This window comes from Ornithodoros turicata, chromosome 8 (assembly GCF_037126465.1).
Source record: "Ornithodoros turicata isolate Travis chromosome 8, ASM3712646v1, whole genome shotgun sequence".
Classification (NCBI taxonomy): Eukaryota; Metazoa; Arthropoda; class Arachnida; order Ixodida; family Argasidae; genus Ornithodoros; species Ornithodoros turicata.
In genome coordinates, this window is record NC_088208.1 from 7,283,206 (window position 1) to 7,307,523 (window position 24,318).

Consider the following 24,318-nt stretch of genomic DNA (forward strand, 5'->3'; position numbering starts at 1 on the left):
CCGCCGGACTAACAAGTACAGTTTTTGTAAAACTTTTCGTGCGTCTTGGCATTCGAAGTACGCATTCATGCTGAACATGCAACACAACACCAAACATGCAATAAAGCGAAAACGCAAAGTGGCGTTTTTTCCCCCTTTGTTTTGTTTCTTTTTTTCTTCGGGGGGGGGGGGGTTCCCTGGGGAGGTTTTCCCTGGGTTTTCCGAAGACTTTCCGGACGAATGTCGGCACAGTTCTCCTTGGACTCGGTCCAGGACGCATACTAACCCCCCTGTCCCCAACTCCTTCCTGCTGTCCTCTCTCCATCTGTCCACATCTGTACGCCGCTCATAGCCACAGTTGCTTCGCGGCGCTAACACGGAATTTAATTTTTAAAAAACCTATAAACGTTTACTCATGCCGGCGCGCCGTACTCACCAATTATTCAATGCGGGTGGAAAATTCCCGTGTCCGCGGGGAACTCTAATTGGTACGTTCTATCGTGGTATATTTCAAAATCATTCCAACATCGCAATCAACAGACGTGTGTGCTCTCATGATCTTCGTTCTGACTTCAGTTAGACTTCACATCTGAATCCTTTGCTTGCGGCGAACACACTAGGGCGAGTACGACACGAGGAATACACCGCTACTTTCATACAAAGTTGCAGTTCCAATTCTGCGAATAGCCTCGTTGTAGAATTGTAGAATAGAATTGTAATTAGTGGGTCTAATTTAATTACAATAACACTTCTGCTACATAGAGGCTTCTATACGCCTGTTGAGCTTTGGAGACGTTATGCGCCTCCAACTGTCTACGTGGCTGTTACGCATTATAGTGTAAACCTAAATGCCATATTCACATAGAAGCAACACTCATGGACTTCCCTACACCTCGCGACTACCAATGCATATACTCACCAATACTGTAAACGTATTTTTATGCGTGATGTATTAATTTTCGCGAATTCCGCGACCGCTAAAACATCGCGAAAAATTGTACTCGCGAACACAGCATGATGTTTATCCCGCGATAGGAAACCGCCCTGGAATCGCGAAATTAAGCACTCGCGAATAACTTCCCAAATGACTGAATGCGCGATTTGCGAATACGTTTACATACGTATCCATAAACATATACCCCCGCCCTAGACGTTGGGGAAATTACTGCCAATACTTATATCGTCTTTTGCACTTATCCAACGTAACTAGGTTCAAACTGTAGCGACTGTATCAACTGTGTGACACAGAACCTTCAACACTATCAACAGCTTCAACTGTTTCAACTGTGTGACACAAACGATTCGCGAACGGTATCGTGGAGGGCCAATGAGAAGAGGGAATGACTGAAATCGATTCACTAATATTCACGAAGTTCACAGTAACGCTGTCCATATTGTCCAATATTCATTTCATTGTCATATTGTCATCATATTGTATTTCATTGTCATCTGTCATTGTCATATTCAGGTATCGTAGAACTCCAGTGAAGGGAATGTCTCCGGCTGGACCCGAAGTCTCCCTACCCTCGGCGGGCGGACGTGAGCCTCTGTGTCGTGTCTGCGGAGACAGGGCATCGGGACGCCACTATGGGGTAGCGTCGTGCGACGGATGTCGGGGCTTCTTCAAGCGGAGCGTGCGAAGGAACCTCCAGTACGTGTGCAAGGAAGGTGGCGCGTGCATCGTGGATGTTGCTCGGAGGAACCAATGCCAAGCGTGTCGGCTGGCCAAGTGTCTCAGGGCGTCCATGAGACCCGAAGGTAAGCTTTCAACAGGAAATAGCTCTCATTGACAATGCTCGCCGTAATGTACTTCCGTTATGTTTCCTTTAAAAAAAAGAAAAGAAAAGCTAATGCAGTACTGTAAGGGGCTTCGGAAGGGGAGAGCAAGAAGGCGGGTTCCCCTTCAACTGACGCAGAGGGTATCCACCCATTCATGCGTGCAGCTCTAGCAATATGTTTGTTATTCTGTGTTACATGGCAGAGTATCAAATAATTTATATATTATTTTGTATGAATTTTGTGTACCTTACTCTCTCAGGAAAAAAAAAAGATTATTTTTTTGCGTTTTTTTTCAGCGTTGGAACCACAAGTGTAAGGATAGAACCTTTCTACTCACACAGATAGAACAATTTTGCTGCAACAGCTGAAAATCTATACTGTATCGGGTGTAAGGTGGAGGTGGCGCAATGACGTAACCGGAGTGGGTATCTCGGGTGTTCAAACCTTTGAAATCGTACCTTTGGTATTGCGTTTGGGAGAGGTACACGAGGGGAATCCCTGTCCCCCACGTCAAGTCCCCATAAAACCCCTCCCAAAATATTTTTCTGGCTTCGCCACTCTGGTGGCGTATAAGGTAGTGTAAATGTAGAAAAGTTGTACCATTTGCTGCTTCAATGTGCTGCCAAGCTCAACCGGTTCCACTCCACACAGTACAAAAAAAAAATACCACAAACCCAGTACATCAGGTAAGGTATTGTATGTAGAGGACATGGTGTTCCTCTGCATGAATCCAGCACCATAATGGGCTGGACAAGTGCACTGCGAGCCGTAGGAGGAGATGAAACTGAAACACTGAGGAGGTGAAACGGAGTGGTCTCCAGGAAGAGAGGGCGACAGTACCGCGACCGGCGCATCAGCGGCGAGCTCCAAGGGTTATCGCCAAAGAGGTGCCACTGAGGACCATCGCGAAGTAGGTGGACGACGGAACTGGGGTTCATGCATTGCTATCTTCATGCGAGTTCCCGGTGGAACAATGGTCCCGGTGCACATTGTCTGCCAATGGGTGGATGGCTGCTGACTTTGCTGAAGATGAGGACCTTTGGGGAAAGCCAAGCGGGGAGGTTGCGCACGCTTAGTTCGTTGACCGTGTGTGTGATATCATGCTCTCGATAGCGGCTTACCGCAACCGGTACTGGTGCGTGTGGTTTGAAAAGGTGCCGCCTGTGGGTGCCCGATTGGTGGGTGACCGTCGCGAAGCATGAGGCGGCGTGACGCAGTGAAGGAGATCATGGCGCGCGGAAAATCGTGCGATGCGGGAGCGGAGCTGCGAAATGCCAGGTTATTGATTAAGCCGGTTAGCGACTCCGCCGAGGAAAGTGGCACCGTACCTCGAGCGGTGGTTTTCAGGGTGGTCCTTCGATGATCTTGAAGCCGTTGTAAAACTTGACATGGTAAAGAGCCGAACTGATCACCGTGTTGAGGTGCTCATCACGTTCGGGCCACGGAATGTAATAATAATAATTATTAATAATGATAATTGTCACCAAATGTAGAGGAGATGGTGTTCCCCTAGAATCCACGAGGGCGCGGAAGGAATATGCCGCCGAGGGCCGGATATGTTGGGGAGCTTCTCAACCCGTGGCTTCACTCCAATACTTTGTTGTTCTACCAATCAAGAGATGGCCGTGAGCCACTAAGGAACACTGGCCAGTACAAAAGGGCGTAATTACGTTAGTGTGGCAGTGATGAGATGTAAGACCAGGTTAGGCGCGGTTGTTAACTTACATATATATGATGTATGACGACTATGCATGGACAAGTGAGTATGTATGTAGGAATGTGCGTACGTGAAAATGTGGCATGTTGCTCGTTTTGATAATGCCAGGGATAGTGGTGCATGCTGGAGCTGGCACCGGCTCTCTCCAAGGAGGCGTGTATGGCTGCCTGTCTTTCTCGTATCCAGTTGGGATGTGTTGCTGGAGGTTTCTGACTACTGTGCCGAAGCCAGAGTTAGGTCGGCTTACATTTAAGTATGCCAGGGGGTGAGCCGTGTGACGCGCTTGGTGATGCAGGTGTACTTTGATGACCTCCTTTGTTTGGAGCACATGCAGTGTAGGTTGATTGCCTTCCTCTAGTGCAGCAGCTTCCGGAGTACTCCTTGGGACGCCGAGTATGATTTTAATCGCGCGGGCGTGAAGGCATTCCAGCTTGTTTCTGTTAGTGTTGCAGAGGTTGTGGAGGACCGGGAGGCTGTACAGGATATGTGGTAGTACCAAAGACGTGTAGAGTTGCTTCAGGATCTTGGTCTGGGGCCCCCAGGTAAGTCCGGCCGATGCACGCATTGCATTGACAAGCAAACATACCTTTCGTACGATAGCTTCCACCTGCTTGGACCAAGTCAACTGCCTGTCCAGGTGCACACCCAGGAACTCGTGGTCGCGCAAAATAGGAACTGGTTGGTCGTTAATCAGGAGAGCAAAGTTCTCGTAAGACCGTCTGATGAACGGGAGAAACACCGTCTTTGTTGGGGAGAGGGACAAGCCACGCTCGCGGAGTTAGTCTGCGATTGTGGTCACAGCAGTCTGGAGGCCCCACATCCAATGTGACGCACGCTCTTCACAACTTTTCCTACTGTCTTCAATAGTAGAAGGAGGAAACCTACCCGTGACACTACCCGGAGCAAGTGTCACGGAGAACGCTAAAGGTCGGCTAGCCGTAAGTCAGAGGCGGCTCAACTGCCGACGGTATACGCATTACAGGCCTCACATTGTAAGGCCGCACTAAGAAAACACACAGGAAATGAACACGAACAAACGAATACTTACCCAAGCAAAGCAAAGAGTACACAAAATTACCGGTCAAGGCAGGAACGAGCCGAGACCACGTCGTCTTCAGTCGTCGTCGTCGTTGTTGTATTGTTGACTGGTTCTTCTTCCCACGAAGAATGGCCATTAGCCACAAGGGAGATCGGCTAGGGCTATGAGACTGTCAACCTGCACTATGACTTGACGATGACAGTCTGGATGGAGAATGTGAGGACAGAAGCGGTGGTGGTGAGGAATGTCGACTAAAGTTCGCTTGACTTGGTTCTATGCAACAAGGGCAATCATTGTCCATGCCCCGATTATTTGCTTAATTCACATGTAGAGTCATTGTAGATATATGTCTGTGGGTTTGATCGAAGCTTTATATTCTAGAGCTAAGTAAGAGCTCGCGGAGTTGGATATTCTACGATGAGTCACAAACTTAGTGAGCCCATCTTCCTCATCGTTTTAGCCTACCACTCGCTATATCCTTAATTTACTGATGTACTTTATATCGTCGTTGTCCCAACCTGTCCCAATCCTGTACAGAAAGATCTTTAGAAAAAATCTTCCCGGAAACAACACCGCAAGCGATGTTGCCCCGACGACCGTTTTACGGGCCGCGCATTCCAAGACACGGCCCACCCGGGGGCGGACCGCGTTATCAAGGGGCCCTTCTCGAAATATGAAGGACCGGCTCCCTTTCGCCTCCCTCCAGGTACAGAAAGATATTTACAAAAAATCTTCCCGGAAACAACACCGCAAGCGATGCTGCCCCGACGACCGTTTTACGGGCCGCGCATTCCAAGACACGGCCCACCCGGGGGCGGACCGCGTTATCAAGGGGCCCTTCTCGAAATATGAAGGACCGGCTCCCTTTCGCCTCCCTCCACCGCGAAAGATCGAAAGATCAATACGCGGATTTGAAGGGAGACCAGAGCATACAGAAAGAATGAATCGATTGCTTAACGCCAGCATGCGACCTACGCACTTGATCTGCAAGAGGGCCTTGGCTGCTTGTAGAGTGCCAACTGTGATGGTGAGACCACCGTCTCTAGAAAAGCGGTGGTCTTTTATTTTTTCCTGTGTAGCGCGCACCACTTCAGCGGCGACAATGTCTGGGTGGACGTTTACCAGGGTCTCGTCGGGATTCACGGGTTGCAGAATCGCAGGAATATCCGCTTCGCGTGACGTTTTGTAGATGACTGTGATGAAGCGTCGTCGTCAGCGTCCTTCATTTGTTGCTCGGTATTTTGCAGTTCGAATGGCTGGGTGGGCAAAACCGTCGTTGGTTCGTTGAAATGGTGACACACTTCGGTCTCACTGGTCGAGACCAGGGTCTCGTCTCTTTGGGGGACAGGACAGTTGTCTGTGGACAGTTGGCACAACTCGGTCTCGCTAGTCGAGCCAAAGGTCTCAACCCTATGGACAGGAGGGCTTCGGGGGCTCCGTGAGCGTTCTCGCATTGATGAGAAATCGCGCACATCTTCGTCGGAGGAAAATCTTCCTACGCGAACAGCGTCCTGGCCATTTGTTTGCCATCGCTGGGACCACAACAGCAGAGCCAGCTGAGCAGCCGTACCGGCTGGTGGAATTACCCAGCCAGAAAGGCACTCAGCTACAAGAGGATCGTAGAAAAACGTCACCTAAATGTAGAAAATAAGTGATAATCTTAGAGCGATAGTATTCCACGTCTGGAACGTCTGTATATATCGCCCGGTGGGAAAAGTATGAACTGGGCTTGACATTTATTGGTGTCATCCATTAAAATCACCATAATAATGATGCGTTGCCGAATATAATATAGTAAAATGTAAGTTTTAGGGTTTCAGCGAAAGTGCTTATTCAAAAACAAAATCATTCGCTTATAAAGCGTTGGAGCATTTCGTTACTGGTTATGGTTCAATCCTGCGGTTTCCCGAAGCAATCATCAGAGTGAAGGAAACAGAAGTGGAGCAGGTAAAAGCAATCTGCTCTGGTCCTCCGTTTCAGGTGTTGGAATTCTCGAAAATGATTTACTCGAAACCGTAACAGGTCGCCATTGTCTCTTTGGCGTTATTTTCCAAAACGAGGGCCGCTAATTTAGAAACTCCGAGAATGAGCTTCGCACTACTGAGAACTACCCACATGAGAACTACCCACCACAGAAAACATACAGGCATCCCTCAGTAGTCCATTGGGATGCTCCCTGCATCACGGTAACCACCAGGATTATTTCCTATTACCACTGATGAACATGAACTACGCCCAGGGACACTATGATTATGGCGAGCTAGAAGGAGCGTAGATGGTGAGCTAGCTCTTTAGAAAAAATCTTCCCGGAAACAACACCGCAAGCGATGTTGCCCCGACGACCGTTTTACGGGCCGCGCATTCCAAGACACGGCCCACCCGTGGGCGGACCGCGTTATCAAGGGGCCCTTCTCGAAATATGAAGGACCGGCTCCCTTTCGCCTCCCTCCACCGCGATAGATCGAAAGATCAATACGCGGATTTGAAGGGAGACCAGAGCACCATACTACGATGCATGCAGCGATGACGACAACGATGTGATGACACGTGTAACATGTCACGTGTGGCATAACGACAGTGTATAGAGATGACGTAGCGACACCAGAGAATGCATTCTGCATACGAATAGTTTGGTCCGTAAGACCATTTTCACATCATGCAACACCATACAAGTTCCGTTGTGCAGGTAGCTTACGATTCGTGTAGCAGGCCTCTATAGCCTGACGGATGTTGAGTGGGGCACAGTTCGTGGTCTGTATCCCCTCCCTGTCTCGCAGCGGGATAGGCGGCATTTTGTGCTCTTGGTGGTCGAAATCAACTACCAAGTGTGGATTTCACGCTGTCGACGAGTGCACACGCAGGAGAGCCGCAGTGTGCAGGAGGTGATTCGGCTAGTTAAGGCCGGTATTCGCAAAGTTCTTTGCAGGGAGCGTGCGGTGCTTGGAGCAGTTGAGTTTCACCATCGCTGGATGACCTCTGACATCCTCTTCAGGGTGGACAATGGCAAGTTCCATGTTAACCTATGAGGTGTCCACATCAGGGTGTCGAACCGAACCCAAACCCGAACCGAAAACCGTACCCGAACCGTTATTTTTGCCGGAACCGAACCCGAACCCGAACCGAAATTTTCATAACACTGCTGAACCCGAACCGGAGCAGAACCATAAAAAATAATAGCGGTAACCGGTTCGCAACAAAACGGTTCGGACATAGAAGTCAGCACAAGAGTTCCTCTCTATCCACGAACGAAGACACGTCGGTATCATCATCACGCGCCTATCTCATGGATTTCAGAAATTTTCACCTAGCAGTCAGACGACGACGTATAGTAAGTATACTTTCAGCATCTTTTTAACATGTTGAAGCGCAGTTGTCCTTGTGAGCGCCGCGGCTGGCGCCCCACGCACGCAGTGATGCGGCGTCTACTCTTCAGAGACGAGGTGCCACGAGGTGGACGAATGCAACAGGAATGGAGTAGGCCAGTTATGTAGCTCTACACGACGAATAAGTGTTCATATAAGCGCCCAAGATTTCTTTTTACACGTGAGCAGTAAAAATTAAACAAGTCAGAAACATGAGAAGTGGAGAAGGAGCGTACGCAGAACGGTGCCTGTTTGATTGGTCGTGGTTTGAAAAGTAAATGTGGTTGTGCTTTTTGGTAGTGCAGTTGTGTCGTGATACATTGCCTTTGTGAGGTGGATTAACTAGTACACTGCTGTGAGCTCGGACAGAGTAAGGCTGGCAGGCTTATTTACGACATGGTTCAGTACAGTTTCAGATCGATTCACGCTGCGAAGGCGGTGTGCCGGCAAGTACTGTCGTCTATCTTACGCTGCCCACCCTATTAGGCTTCCTTTAAGTTTATCTTGCTGGCACTGTGCGTGTGAAAAAGAGATTTTGGGAACAGAAAGTAGCGGGACAACACCGCTTCATCAGCGTGGACTCTATTTGCAATAAGTGTTCATCCATTTTTTATTTCTGTCGCTAAAGAGCTACCTCACCGCTAAAGACGTCAATGCAGACAACAGCAGTAAACTATTAGCCACGCATTTCCTCATAAAAGCAGTTTTATGGAACATATAAAACGGACGCGTTGAACCGGTTTGCGAACCGGTTCCGTTTTTGTCGTGGCCGAACCGGAACTGAACCGGAACGAAATCAAAACAACGCGAACCCGAACCCGAACCGAACCCGTATTTTTTGCGGTTCGACACCCTGGTCCACATCCTCGTGTTGTTCTCCCACTTGCAGCTTTCCAGTCTCATGGACTGTTGCATGGCGAAACGGACACGTATAGCAATCTCTGAACAGCCTTAGTCGCTGGGCGAGAGTTGGTATTCAGAATGTTGTTTGAGTCTATTTGAGATGTTCCAGGAAGCCTGCCCCTGTGGCCGGCCTTCCATTTGATGCCAATACACTCTCTCTACGATTGTCCCTTTGGAGCGTTGTTATCTGGTATGTAAGATAGAGTTTGTGTAAAAGAGGCTACCTCCATAGGTAGTTATCTTGCTTGATGACAATACACACGATTGTCCCTGCTCTCCTGCTTGATGACAATACACACGATTGTCCCATCCTACAGTTGGTAATACAAAAAGGTAATAGAAATGCCATGAACCCTTGCATGCCATAGGTGGCGCTTTATTTTTGAAGCGTGGTGTGGGCATGCCTACGCTTCTCCCATGCTACAGTCAGCAATGCAATACATGGTAGCTCTCCTGCCTGATAACAATACAAGGTAGTCTACCTCTATAGGTAGATCTCCTGCTTGATGAGAGTACACACGTTTGTGTCGTTCTGTTGCGGTTTCACCTCTTTTGGAGAAGGTGTTACATCCTTGCAAAGCATGTTCTATCCACGGCAGGTCCCTTGATTAACAGTGGCCATGCCCCCGCTGTACTGGCATCCTTCGATCAATCCAAGGCATTTGATCGTGTGCAACACGCATTCCTGTTCTCTCGGCTGGGGGCATATACGGGTTCGCCATTGTTTGGGTCAGGAATGTAGAAACGTTGTATAGGGCGCTAGAAGCGTTGTCTCTGTCGCTGGCAGTATGTCGTCCCCCTTTGATGTCACTTGTGGGGTCCGTCAAGGATGTCCTCTCTCTCCCGCCTTGTACGCCATCGCCATCAAACCTCTACTCGAGAGACTGCGCTCGCTTCCTGTTACATTGACACTGCCCAATGGATGCCCTCCACCTGTTTTTGCGTTCGCGGACGACATCTCAGTGATCTTTTCTCGCGAGTGTTCCCTAGGGCCTGTTTTGAAGGCGTTTGAAGGGGGAAGACTGAATAGATCAAAAAGTGCAGCACGGTTTTTGAACCTCCAGCCTTCCTGCGGGGCCCTTTTCCGTGTTCCACTGAGGCCAGACGTCAAAATTCCATGTGTGACTTTTGATTGCACTGGCATATCTATCGTATATTGGCCACGTGTGTTTAATCGTTGCAGAGCTGTCCTGCGGCAGCTTAAGTTCGTTGATTTGCCCATCACTTTTCGCGCGCATCTGCTAGTTGCCTGGTACTACAGTCGCTTGTGGTTCCTAGGAGTCGTTGCCACGTCGCCACCACTCATTCGTACTGTCATCACTAGACACGTACGCCTTCCGTTTTCCCTGGGGTGGTTCGGTGCATTGGTTCGCGAGGTCCCGCTTGCACCGTACACGTGACCAGGGCGACTTAGCCTTGCCGGTGGTGCTCGACAAGTGCCTTGCACTTCAGTCGCGCGTTTATTTCGAGGCACTGCACACTCCCGAACACTCTCGGCTGACTCCTGGGCCACCGTACGGTTCCTAGAGCTTTGCCGGTTCCGCGAACTCAGCGCAACAATTGGCTTTGTTAATTACGAGGATAAACTTTCAAATCTGGATCCGTCTTTGCCGGCTGGCTTTCGGTTGCCCAGACTTCGGAGACGCAGCTATAGTTCAGGCTGTCAGGGCAGGTCTTCATAGCCGCATCGCCCGTGAGGAAGCACTGTACGGCCTTCTGGAGTGCTCTCGTCGCTGGCTGACGTCTACTCGACTTTTCCGTCACGCTCAAGGTGAGTGACAAGTCATGTTCTAGCCAGCTTGCTAGGGCTGTACTGTCCTCCGTAGCAACTTTCCCGTGTTTGGATTGTTCGGATGGCATGGGGGGTGTCGTTTATTGAAAGAAAGGAAAAGAAAGAGTGCGGTCTGCCTGCTGAGACGGGCGGCAAGTTGCCACAGGGAGAGAGAGGAAAAAAAAGCAAACTCTCCTAGAGGGTGTTGTTATCTAGCTTGATTGTAACGGGCGCACTTAGTGTCACTGCAAAGGGGGCTACCTCCATAGGTAGTTGACCTGCTTGATGACAATACACACGTTTGTGTGAGTTTCTTTCCTTCTCTTTGATGTGCCTCCCCCTTTCGATGGTCTGTTTGACATCTGAGTGGTATGAGTGGTCTGGGTGCTGGGTTCACCTACCCCAACCAAACCATGGCTAGCAGGCCGCTAGATTTTTCGGTCACACTGCTCTCTAATGTGTCCCATGTCGGCTTCCTGATCCCGTTAGCGAAGAAAGTCGACAAGGTCGTGAAAAGTATGCGTCATTTGTTAGGCGGCGCATGCACCGTTCGGTCACTGTGAAAGGGCAGGAGATTGAGATGGTTTCCATGGAATCTAACTTAATCACATTGACGGTAGTGTCCGTACCGGATCCGGTCCCAGATCAGGTTGTGGGGGCGCCGCTTTCTGGTTTTGGGTCTGTTACTAAGGTCACAAGGGAAACCTTACCGCAGAAAGAGTTAGAGGGCATTGAAACGGGCAACCGTCGAGTTTTGATGGAAATGAAACGCCCCGTTCCCAATTTCACCTACCTCCGCGGAAAGCGGGTTGCGTACAGCCATGATGGCCTCATGCGCGTGTGCCTACGCTGCAATCGCGAAGGGCATGTTGCACTAGTGTATGCCCGTTGTTCCGAGATTGGTCATGAGTCTTGTGATGCTCTGTGCAAGTGCTGCGGCGATGACCACGCCATAGCTCCTTGCACAGTCAAGACATGGGCTTCACGTGTAGTCGGTCATAATGTGTAGCAGGACGTTCCCCTGGTGCCTGTTCCGGCGGTTGTGGGGGAGCCTGTGTGCTCCATAGAGTTGGAGTGTACCTCTGTAGCTGGAACCGCTGGAGCTAATGGAGCAGACGCAGCAACTCTCGGTGTGGCAGTTCAGGAGGGTCCCAGCGGTTGTTCCGCAGCAGCTGCTCTTGCATCTGTTCGGGGTACGGAGTGCAGCAATTGTGATACCGCCCCCGTAGATGATTCCTTCGCTCCTATTGTTGAGCACACACTAAGAATATTTACCCCCATTTAGGTGTTGAAGGGGTGTATTTTGCAATTTACACTCTAGAGCCAAAAGCAGAACACCTATCCAGGTGCAAAGATGGTGTACTGTACAGTTTACACCCCACAGTCAAAATAGCAACATCTATCTTTGTGTAAAAATGGTGTACCGGCTGAGACAAAAGTTTGGGAAACGCACGAGCGGCGTCAACCCTCTACTCTACGGAGCGACATCCCGCGAAACAGGGACGTCCACTTGATCAGAGGGGGGCCAGTGGCTGTTATCACTTGCGATAAGGCTGTATATGCAAACTGCAATGCGGCATATCAACCGAACTGTGTTTAGCATATGCGTAACTGCACTTGCTGTTTTCCGTTTTATCAAGTGGATTTCTTTATCATATCCCAGCTGACTGCTGCGTTTAACTTTTAGCTCATGCAAAGTGATTTTTGATGAGAAAATCACCCATGGTTCCTGTACAAGCTGTGTCTAGTCAGATACTCAGTGTGATGTCTAGTCAGAAAGTATGTTCAAACTTTGTGTCCATGCCTGAATAGTCACGAATAAATTAATATATTCAAAATGCATGCCAGCATTTTACTTCCACCACACGCATGGTTGTGGGTCCTCTGGTGGATGCACGCATAATAATAGCCTGCCATGCAACACAGCTTCCTCTGATAGCTCTTGATTGTACCCATCCTTGCAGTTGAAGCACAGATCACCATCGGCCTATGCATCTAAAGGGTGTAATTTCATACACCCCACTGCTTTTACACCAGGACTTGTTTAAGTTATCAAACACCAACTTTACGCCACAAGGGGTGTAAGAAATATTTCAATTTACGCTCTTCTAAAGGGTGTAGATTCTTACACCCTACTGACTTTACACCGAATTTGGTGTGAGTTATCAAACTCCAACTCCACTCAAAAAGGTGTGAGATGTTTTAGTGTGCAGGCAAACACTGTAGATGACGACAACGTTAGTGTCGCGCCTTCCGAGTCCGATAGGTTGGTAATCGACCTGGAGGCGGGTGCTGTGATGCCTGGCACGCCTGGCTGCAAGCGGAAGCATGACTTCTCGGACGAGTCTCCCGATGTAGTGGAGGACGCCGCCATCGTTGCTGATGAGGTGCCGGCTCCTGATTCCAAGCGCAACCCCGATGATCCCGACGTCCCTTGACAGATTAATGTCTATTAATTACATGTTTGTGTTCATATTATTTCTCTTTTTATGTCCCAGATTCGTATCGCCACTTTAAATATGCGTGGGTTTTGCAAACAGGCCAAACAGTTGGAAGTTGTCAGCTGGGCGAAATTGGCTCACGTCGATATTCTATACTGCCGCAAGAAACTAGATCATTATCCGGAAGCTCCATTCAAATTCTAGAAACCTCACACGGGGCCAAGGCATTCTTCAGTAGTGGCTCGCCTCAGCGAGCAGGCACCGGCATTTTAAGTTTTCCGTCTTTTCAGGGCGCCGTCCGGTGGTTTGACATCGATACGGATGGGAGGGTGGTATCTTTGGAGCTTCACCTTGACGGCAAATCACTTCGGCAAATGTTTATGCACCAGTGCGTCGTAGTAAGCCATCGGACTTCTTCCGTCGACTGGACATTTTTCCTTTTGCCAGCGAAAACTTTATATTTGCCAGTGATTCTAATTGCACGATCGACCGCCAACCCGGTAAGCAGGCATGCAGAGAACTCGAACGCCTTGTAAGCGCCGTTGGCTTATCTGACGCCTGGTCTCAAGTTCATAGCGACAGATACGAATTCACTTGGGTCAACTCTCGTGGCCATCACCGTCGGCTGGGTCGCTTCTATGTGTCTCCGGGAATGCTGAATTCTGTCTCTGGATGCAACACGAAACTGAACACCATGGAGTCGTTTTATCTTTCTCATGGCTGAGGAATTTTCGCACCAGTCGCTGTCTTTGGCGATTGAACGTGCCTTTGCTGGACGCCCATGAAATTAAAGAAGACATACAACATTGGCTCTCGGAACAATCTTCCGTACCCAATTTTGGGCCTGATCACTGGGAGGCCTTGAAGCTGGGAGCCGCTGATCGCATTGGATGTTCGGGTAGACGACGCGCGCGTGAACACCGGGAGTGTAGAGACGCACTCAAGGAGGTCTTAGCTCTAGTTCTACGCCACCCTGGCTCTGGCAGCCATGACACTGCATCTCATATAGCGGATGTACAGAGGAGCCTGATGGCCATGAGAATGCGCTCCTGGCGCAATTTCACAGCGCAGCGAAACGTCGAACGCGGTGTCGGGAGGCATACTGCTCCCGCTTACTCCTCCGGCGCTATGTGGCAAGAAACCGTGCTTCGGATATCGCCGTTGCCCGGTCAGCTGACGGCTCACTTCTCACACAACCTGATGACATTCGAACTGCAATGTGTGAGCATTGCGCGTCCCTTTATCAAGACTCATAGGCCTCATCATCAGAATTCTGATGATGAGGCCTATGATAATGTGTGTGTTGTTGTTGTTTTATAATGTGTGTGTGTCCGTGCGCGCGCGCGCGTGTGCGTGTGTGCGTGTTTTTTTTTTCTACGTTCTAGGTGGTCTAAGCATTTAATCTAATTCGTTTAGGAAGAAAGACATTGTACAAGCACGGCGTTTGGAACGGAGGACTGTTCTTTTCCGACAGAAATAGATAGTGACACGCTCGCGCAGAAAACATATCCAATCTGCAGTGCTAATATACAGGTTTTTTGAAATATATATATCCTTTACAGATATTTCATAAAAAGTTTATGAGAGCAGCATAGATGACGTTTTGTCGTTTTTGCAGCTGAGTTATACGATCAGGAGGACATCTTCGCGAAGAGAGTATGTAACTAGAAGATGATTAACTAGGGGAATTTATTAATTCATTCATTACTACGAAAATGTATTAATTTAGGCGTACTCATGCGATCTAGTTAACGTTCACTTCCGGAGAGAGTAGGCAGCACCGTCGCAAAATTGTTTTCTTCTCTTTGCTTTCCTCGCGCACTTTAAGAAGGCAATGCAATCGGCGCGAGCGTGCAGAACATGCTTGCAAGCGACAAAGCCATTATTTTCATTCGCAAGGATCTGGAAAACTGCAGTAAGCTTGTCGAGTTTCTCGATTGCAAACAACTCCTGGACTGCTACTATAGGGAATGAAATCATTTTGCCACAAATATCGCGGGCGGGTGTGCCGAGAGAAGCGATTTTGTTGCATATCCCATAGACTCCCATGTATTGAAAATCTGACAAACTTTAATTCGCCAAAAATCAGTGGATCGCTTCGGGCCTTGGAAAATATGTCATTCCCTAGATAAACTCAAGGGGAACACGCCTGTACCTGTTCCGTGCAGAAATTTAGCGAAGTTTACGAGACCCCTGCGAACAAAAGTCCCCCATAGACTCGCTTAAGAAGTGAGTCCCCCTTAACTCTCCAATTTGTGCATTTAGGGCAAAAGCGAGATAACAGGACGGATGACAATCAACTTTCGTGTTTTTTTTTTTTTTCTTATCCTGAGCACAAGCGCTGAAATATCCATCGCTGAATTTTGTATGACAATGAGCCGAAACCGAAACCACGCCGATCAGGACCGCAGGGAGGACAGCGCTCGTTCCACGTCAGAGGGCCACGTGTCTTTCAGCATTGGAAATCATTTGAGTGGGTGCTGATATTCTTCCCAGATCAACCGCTTTGCGGCTCAGATAAGCCTCACTGTCGGCGATGGTCGCGCGCTTCTCACAGCTTCGGTTCTGACTCATTTGCATATCGAAGTTCAGCTATGAATATTTCACGGTATGTGATCGTTTCAGCACTATTAAAAGATAGAATAGACGAGTTCAGAAAATCCCAGTGCTCTTTGCGCACGCATTGCATCCTGGGCGCTTGCTGGGCGGGCGAAGGAAGAATAGTCCTTTAACGAAAGGAAAGTTAGGTAGCAAGCGAGCTGGTGGTGACGATCCATGACTTGAAAACCCGAGACGAGGTAGGGACGATAACAGACAAACACAAACACGGTCTCAAACTCTGCTGCTGAGTTAGAGATCGTGTTTGTGTTTGTCTGTTATCGTCCCTACCTCGTCTCGGGTTTTCAAGTCATGGAGTCCTTTAAAGTAGCACAGAAGTCATTTTTAACACCCAGTTCTCTTCCTATAAAACTGTTAAGTTTGCCAGTAAGATGCACCATGCGAAGTAATTTACACCACAGACTCATAATTTTCGCAGAAATTGAATTTAAAATACGCTGCAAAAAGCGACCGTGCGCAACGGTGGTGAAGAGCAGTACCAGCCTGTGATCTGCCTGGAACCTCGCGCTGACGCTATAAGGAGAACGCTTACTGATTGGCCTAGAGAAATGTTGTCTGCTACTCCGCTGTCGTCTGCTACTCGGCTGTTCGGGGTTCTGATAAAGCCTTTCTGCTTGCTCGGTAATGCTTCGGCCGCTCCTTCTATCCCCAATTATCCGGGAGAACTGGCAAAACAGGGTTACGGCGGCAAAGGGACAATGCGCTGACCCCGACTGACCGGCAAACCAGAACGAGTCTCCTTATACCGTCATTGGTGACGTGCCATCATACCTCCTCATCCTCGTTATAGCTGGAGTGGCGAGTTAAGGGTGAAGGCGCGGAGCTACGTTTATGTGAGTTTTTTTCTGGGAAACAAATTGCACACATCAAAACCTTTCGCGCTATTCGGTATAATGACACGCACACTTTCATAAGAAGTCTTAATCTGAAATTTTTTTGGATGGCCCTCTGTACTCCTTTAACATTTCGCTTTCGCTGACCTTGACACGTCGTGGACAATGGACCGGTAGGGGAGAAATCGGAACAGTTTGGAGGTCACCCGTTTCTTTCGTATTAGTAAGCTCCCATAGTTCAAAGCGACGCTAAGCACTCTGGGATTTTCTGAAGTCGTCTATTGCTTTTGAACGAGGATTGTCTCACATTCTGCTACCTCGTTTTTGCCCGAAATCCCCTAATAGAGCTCTCCCTGTTCGTAAACAAGTGACGTCATAGTGTTCGACAGCGCTACCAATTTGGTAGATTTGAACTACAGTCGAAGCTAGTGGACGAACAAGGTCGTGCCCGAAAGCCACGGTCTTCATGGGATTACGATGGCCCCTGAAAGCGACGCGACCTTCGGTCCTACTTTTCTTTTAATAGGAGGCAGCGAAGAAGTGCCCATTCCTGGAACCCAGCCCTCCCATTGCGATTTGTTTCGGTTTCAGTGTGTCTACCAACGTCTCGATGACATTTCTCGTGTATTGGTCTATTGAAGAGTTAGCTAATGAAATTTTTAGTAATTAGTCATCTAGTGACTTGATACTCTCTTCGATATGACGTGCGCATCGCTAATAACTCAACTGCCAAAATGGCATTAATGCTGCACTCATAGTTTTTTATTTTAAAAAAATATATATTTTAAGAATAAAAAATATCCCGCATACGTACAAGCTTCTACGTATCCACATACATAATCTACATCGACCTTCGTTGAAAACAATCCCGGTGACGCAATAACAATGGTAAGAGCTATGAGCTAACAAATCATTCAAGAAGGCAGGCCGGTGCTAAAATATATCGGGTGAACCAGCGGCATCAAAGTTCGCATCGGAATTGGAAATGGTGCCGCCGCTGAGATGGGATATGAAGATTTGTCGCCGTATTACTTTATCTCCAGCTCGTACCCACGTGGACATAAATTATGTCGCCACTGCGTCCGTCGCCGCATGGCACTGGAGAGCGCGCGATGTTGGAGAGGCTCGGGGTGTGTTATCAATTAAACACGTTAAGCAGAGGCTCCGGAGCGAGAGAGACAGAATGGACGATCAACGATTAATCCTTAATCTTAATCGTTAATTTTAAGAATTAATCTTAATCGTTAATCGTTTATACGTCCAACGAGCTAACGAGGGACGGTTATTCGTTAAGATGCGCACGTGACGTATGATGCGCCCTTCACGTATCACGCAAACGATGCTGTGCGCGTGCGGTATCACGTGCCTTCCATGACGAGTTCCCCGCAGCTCGTTCGTTACACGTGTAATACGCCTGATTTGGGGAGAGAGCTGACCGTACGCCCTTTTCGCGGAGTTAAAGAGACTATTGCATCCATAAACATGTGCTTGGAGACCGACACGATAATGTTTGGCATAGCCTCACAGTATACTTGGCCAAATTTCTCTTCCGAAAACAGCTTTCATATTACATAAACGAGTTTTAAAGGTTCGCACTCCCTCTGCTGCTAAGGAAGCCCCCCTTATGAAAATGGGTGTTTAGTTTGTTTACTTTCTACAGACCAAGGTCAACATGGAAAACAAACATTCTTCAGAGTTTGTGTTGCTTTCATGTTTACATCATATGTTTACTTCTTGTTGACTTATGGCCCTCAACTTTCTGTAGACATTTGGCTACAGAATAGCTGTGGAATTTTTTGTTCTCTTTCTGTGTACTGTCAACATAATTCTGGTAACACCATCCCGCGTATGATGTGAAGACTTTTGGTAGACTTCCTGTGACTCCACTCTCTTAGAAATGAACTTCACCGCATAGCACACTCCTGGCCAATCATCATCTCGAATATCGTTATCTGCCTGAAAACGGGAGGTGTACGCCATTTTTGTGACAATTATGAACAGCGGAAGTATCACAAAAAAGCCGTGCGCCTACCGTTTTGAACAAATCAGGTCACATAGCGATATCATTCGAGTTGATGGTCGGCTAGGAGCATGCTATGCGGTGAAGTTCATTTTTAAGAGTGCATATGTTCACTTACTCGCAACACGCATAAAATACACGAAATGAAGTACTGCAAAATTATATATGTATCTACTTTATTCCGAAAATGCATACCTTGAAAGTGGTATCCAGTGTCGACACAATCATACAAAACATCCCGCGCACACAGTAGTTACGTATATTTCACACGTACACATCCTTCGTGCCACATAGTGCCGCGTCGCACAATTGACAGTCAATGATCTGCTGTTCTTCTGGCGACCCACGGTGAAACAGCTAGAATTTCGGCGCCAGCGACGTCTCTGAAGCGCTGGAGAGATATGTGTCTGAAATAGGGCGTGCAATCGCAAATTAGTAACGTTCAAACACAAGTGAGTAAAACTGAGTAATACGGTCATAGCAACAACAAAGTTGGTTCACCCAGCTTAGTGTTCAACAAAGTAGAGCCTGCAAGAAGGAAAATGAAATTAGGAGAATCAACACCAGCCACGAAGTGTACACTTACCTGACGGGACGCAACACTGCAGCCGCTGCTCCGAACAAACAACAAGAACCTACAGCACAACAGTCATGGTGTGAATACATGCGAAGCTTAATCACACACTTCGATCACACAGCTTACCCATTACGACGCAAAATCATATCCTCCTTCCTTCTTTCATGGCCTGCAACAACGAGAATGAAATTAGCAGAAGCAACACCGGCCACGAACTGATACTTGTACACTTACCTGACGGGACGCAACACTGCAGCCGCTGCTCCAAACAAACAACAAAAGCCAACAGTCATGGTGTGAATACAAGTGAAGCTTAATCACACACTTCGATCACACAGCTTACCCCATACGACGCAAAATCACGGCCTCCTTTGTTCACAAATGGACGAGCGAGCGCGGAGACCGTTCAAACGTCTTGCAACGGTTCCAATGACATTCCGATGATGCTAATGGCGATGACTCCTTCGTGACGAGGCGAGGGGCGAGGGTGAAGCACGGCGGCGCAGAGTCAAAATGTGGAGCAAACTTGTCGCATGCGCATGATCCTCATGTGGTCGTATAAGTTGGAAATATATTGCATAATAAACTGAAATATAAATAATACGAGGAAGCGCTTTCCCAAAGCCAACGAAAATGTATTTAGAGCTTTAGTGTGCAGCTAAAATGTGGCAAAGTGTAATTTAAGCTACATTTGATCATAAGTTCAGATTCAAATACCGCTTTGTTTAGTGGAAAGACGGTAACACTGATCTGTCTACCTCCCGGGAGTTTTTTTTTTTTTTGAACTCACCCTGAAATTGCTAATATTACCCATACAGCCTGTCTCCCAATGAATAGATTCACAAATATGCCTCTATACATATATACCGCCACCCCCCCACCCCGTTAGGAAATGCTCGGTACCCCCAGAGGTCGACCTCTGGGACATTACTGGCCGATAATGCAGTAATTAATAATACAAAATACATCTATAAAATAAAACGGTCGAAATAAATACTCATTACACAGGTGCACAGAAAGTCCACAAAGCGTCAACAACGACACCTATGTACATTGTCCACACAAGGTACACATAAGGTATTTCAAAAGACTGTCAACATGATGTCAACAGCAATTCCTGTTGACTTGATCAACAAGAAGTCGAAGTCAACACACTGTCAAGACAGGAAACAAGAAGTCCACAAGAAGTCTGCAGAAAGACAAAATGCATTTTCATAAGGGCCTAGCGATAGTAACATCGACATGACGTCATGCGGGCACACGTATGGGAGCGCAGCGCACATGATTATATCCGACTTCGTCTGATTCACGTTTATACTAAGTGAAAAGTCATCGGCAAATGCGCCAATTGTCGCTTATGAGTGTGAGTAGTGAGGCAATCACGTTGCGTTCCTGGCTGTACGAACACTTCCGGCGCTATCCCAGAAGTGACACTCCGTCACGTGATCAGAGCATAGACTCGCCGCAACCTGCAGACTCCCGCTCACCCGCCGTTCGCCAAAGGGTGCTTCCTGATTTGACTTGTTCGTGTGACGTCTTCTCCGAATTTCAGAGAGGCAATTCCGGCATACTCTCAGCATCCGGCGTCTGATCTTGCGATGCATTACATGAAATTGCGCAGAAACTACTCCGCCAATTCGCATGGGATTTTCGGCGTTATTGTCGATGATGAACGCCTTTTATTTTTTATTGAAGCCTTTATTTTCCATCCACAGACGGGTGGGGTCTGGGAAAAAGGCGGCAAACAGCAGCCTTACCAGTCCACCGACCCCTAAAAAAAAGAAGACAACAGCAGCATCGACCCAACAGTACACATTCACAATGCATGTGTTAGGCCATATACGAGGGCTGTACCGAAAGCAACTCAAAAGTAATCATAACTTGTTTACTAACTGATGTAGATCGTTCAAATTGCCCATCTAGTCTGAGTGACACTTCCTGTATACAGGTGTTACAGACGTATTTTCTTCCTTGCGGCTGAACAATGAATTCCAGGCAGAAGCAACCTGCTGTCATTGAGTTCTTCACGAAGGAGGGGGTTCAAGGCTGTCTGACATCCACAGAAGGCTGTGTACGGAGATGACACCAATGACGAGACAAATATGCACCGCCGAATCAAGAAGTTTGGAGATGGGGAAATCACAATTAAGACAAACCGCGCATTGGCAGACCATCAACTGCGACCACTGCCAGGATCATCAGCAAGTGGTCTTCGTCAAGACCTCAATGCAGAGTTGTACACTTTACTCGAAAAAAGTAATTCATTACAGTTACTGTTACTGCTGCACGAAAAGTAATTCTTTACCGTTACAAATTACTTCATCAAAAATGTAATACGTTACCGATTAAAAATATAACGCGTTAGTTTTCCCGTTACTTTTAAATTGTGGGCCATAGCAAAGCCTACAAGCCTGAAGTGAATCCAACCATGTAGCTCTTGTTGCACATTCTAATATGAGACACCAACATACATGATAAGTGAAATTCACAAATACATTTGAAAGCAACGTACAAAACACAGACATGCGTTTATTACAGAATTATACATACATTTAAAACAACATCGAAACTTCGGCTTCGTTTTGTTACTGTTGTTATGTTCAGCCCCCACAATTTATCAATACAGTCACCTATTTTACTGTTGCTCTAGTAGGTCACGGTTGTAATATTATCATATCATCATATTATCGCAGTTGTATCATATTACTGTGGTAATAACGCGTGTGTATAACACGTGTGGACTACAGACGGCCGTCACAGTGGCCTCTGCGTCATTGCTTCAGTCGAACTGGTGGTGGAACAGAAGAACAGATTGGCTTGCTGAAAAGTGTTGCCATCGTTGACAGATGGTTAAAGAAGTAATCAATTACTCAGTAATTGATTACCGAAAATTGTAATCGGATTACTTGGAAAATTACTTGATCACAAAATTAATTGATTACGTTAAAAAATTACCGAAAAAAGTAATTGATTACTAGTACCGCAATTACTAGTAACGCGTTACGTACAACTCTGCCTCAATGACAGCAGGTTGCTTCTGCATGGCATCCATTACTCATCTACAAGGGAAAAAAAAGATTCGGTAACACCTGTATAGAGTCAATCCAACTACACACATGTGCAATTTCAACTATCTATATCAGTTAATAAAGAAGTTATGCCCACTTTTGCATTACTTTCTGTACAGCCCTTGCACATTAACGTACCACTACAATACAAAATTCTACACACAACAACTCTTGCACACTGTAAGAAAACATAACACCTTGTTACTTGTTAACCCAGCGCAACTAGTTGTACACGTCACAGAGCACAGCACTGCACTAAACAGCCCGCCGAACATTTTTCAATAACGACGCCCCATGAAAGAACCTGGTGGACAATATCCAAACATGTAATTCCTTTATTTGGAGCGAGCGTATTTACCGAATAAACCATGCCATTCAAGGAGCATAATCCGGGTGCGTCTCTCTTTCCTTCTCGGAGAGCAACTACGTCACACGTCTCGCACGTGTAGCAAAGATGCATTCGCCAGTCACTAGAGATGAGGGAGATTTCGGACTTCTCGACAGTAAACTTTTTTACACTTTTTTGGTATAAATGGCTTGTCCCATGGCGCACACCTTTTTGGTGCTGCCCGAATGAATGGTGTTTTCTAAAACACCCTTAAATTATGTGTATTTCCGATAAAACACTCTTATAATTGGCGTTTAAAAATAAAAACACCCTTAAAAGGGGAGTATTCTATAGAAAACACCTCTTAGGATGGAGTTGTTTTCTGGCAAATACTGGCTCTCAAATAGCTAGTGTAGCTCCCGCGGCAGCGTGCCGAGGCATACAGTTTGACGCCGCCACCCTGAACACTGCATATTTCCAGCCGTGATTCCATCGTGTAACTTAAACCAGGGCACAAGGCGTCACAGGCACGCCTAGTTAGCTTGGTAACACTGTGGGATCAGCGTGAGTGCCCAAGTGTGAAGAGACCAGGGCACCCTCGATAGCCTATATTAGCGTATCGGACAGATCATATACTGAAACACAATTTGTTGCGGCACGTTCGTTAAGAGTAGTAGGATGGAAAACGCTGGTAACGGTGGCGGAAATGCGTTTCTGCAACTAACACGTACGCATGCAACGAATCAAATATACCAGCTAAATTCCTAACATCCTTCCCTGTCACATACTGTGGGGGGGCGCTATGTTCAATGCAAAGTAACAAAAAATGGAAGGGCACCTTAACCTTACTTTCAACACCTACTTTCAACACCTTACTTTACACCCTAAATGATCGACGTTGGATAAAATGTGGTGTATGGCGCTATTATACACCATTAGTAATGCTCTTCTTGTACCTCTGTGTGATAGAAAATTGTGTTTTTATAAAAATACACCTGTCTTGAGCGAATAAAGGTGTAAAATGATTTACTGTGATACTCATAGCAATGACGGCCCCGTCGCGTTCAACGTTCGTTGTACCCAAAAATTTTCCACGGGCCACAATGAATAACCTAGTATTGCATAAATTTCCTTAAATTTCTCTTTCCTTCATGGACACCCGCTCCAAAATGTTTGGCGACACGGCCCTAACTTTTTGAAGTGAGAACGTCTGTAAGTTCGGTTTGGTAACCAGGTCAAAAATTTACGATGCCACGAAATTACGCCGAATTTCACGACACGATAACCCGGCGAATAATAAACCGATAGCAACCAATCGGCTAAATCTAGATAGCTTACACGTGTAAAATTCTAGCTGACGAGGTCACTGCAGCGGCTGACGCAATCTCTGGGTGCGAGAGAGACGGAAATATAGGGGTACGCGTACCTTGCGGGCAGTCTATCTCGCGAACACGTGAAGCTAGGATGCCGACCGATGTGTCGTTGGAAAGCGCTTGAGAGGTTCAACCTGGACCTGAAGCGATATCATCTACAACAACACTAACTAAAATTTTATATATTTTATATATATATAAAATTTGGAATATCAAAATTTTGCCGGAATGCCGGCATATATGAAACTAAAATATGACGGGAATAGAAAGAAACAGCAATCAGAAGAAAGGGAGGGCTAGAGAGGAACCTAAAAACACACAAAGCATCGGGCAATCGAGAGAGCTAAGCGCCGAAGATAAGCGTCGGGGCAAATTCGACTGCCGGCGCACACAGCGAGCCCTTATCATCTAAAGATAAATGACGAACGAATTGAATGAATAAATTAATAGTCTCGCATTGCTTTCACTAAAATCCCGCGAAAAGGAAATTGATATCGTGACGTTTTCAC

At 47.2% G+C, this 24,318-nt stretch overlaps 2 long non-coding RNA genes across 4 annotated transcripts; both read right to left on the reverse strand.

The window, feature by feature from the left end:
• Window positions 1–1,371: 1,371 nt before the first annotated feature.
• LOC135366435 (uncharacterized) lies at window positions 1,372–4,613 on the reverse strand. The gene is made up of 2 exons (XR_010414160.1): window positions 4,524–4,613; window positions 1,372–1,803 (listed from the first exon to the last, which is right to left on the reverse strand). It is a non-coding gene; the product is annotated as an uncharacterized LOC135366435 (long non-coding RNA).
• A 13,491-nt stretch (window positions 4,614–18,104) lies between these two features.
• LOC135366434 (uncharacterized) lies at window positions 18,105–20,255 on the reverse strand. 3 transcript variants are annotated; one of them, XR_010414159.1, is made up of 5 exons: window positions 19,384–20,255; window positions 19,275–19,299; window positions 19,167–19,209; window positions 19,050–19,098; window positions 18,105–18,991 (listed from the first exon to the last, which is right to left on the reverse strand). It is a non-coding gene; the product is annotated as an uncharacterized LOC135366434 (long non-coding RNA). The 3 variants fall into 3 exon arrangements; XR_010414158.1 differs by having other exon boundaries at window positions 18,105–18,870; window positions 18,965–18,991; window positions 19,167–20,255; XR_010414157.1 differs by having other exon boundaries at window positions 19,167–20,255.
• Window positions 20,256–24,318: the final 4,063 nt, after the last annotated feature.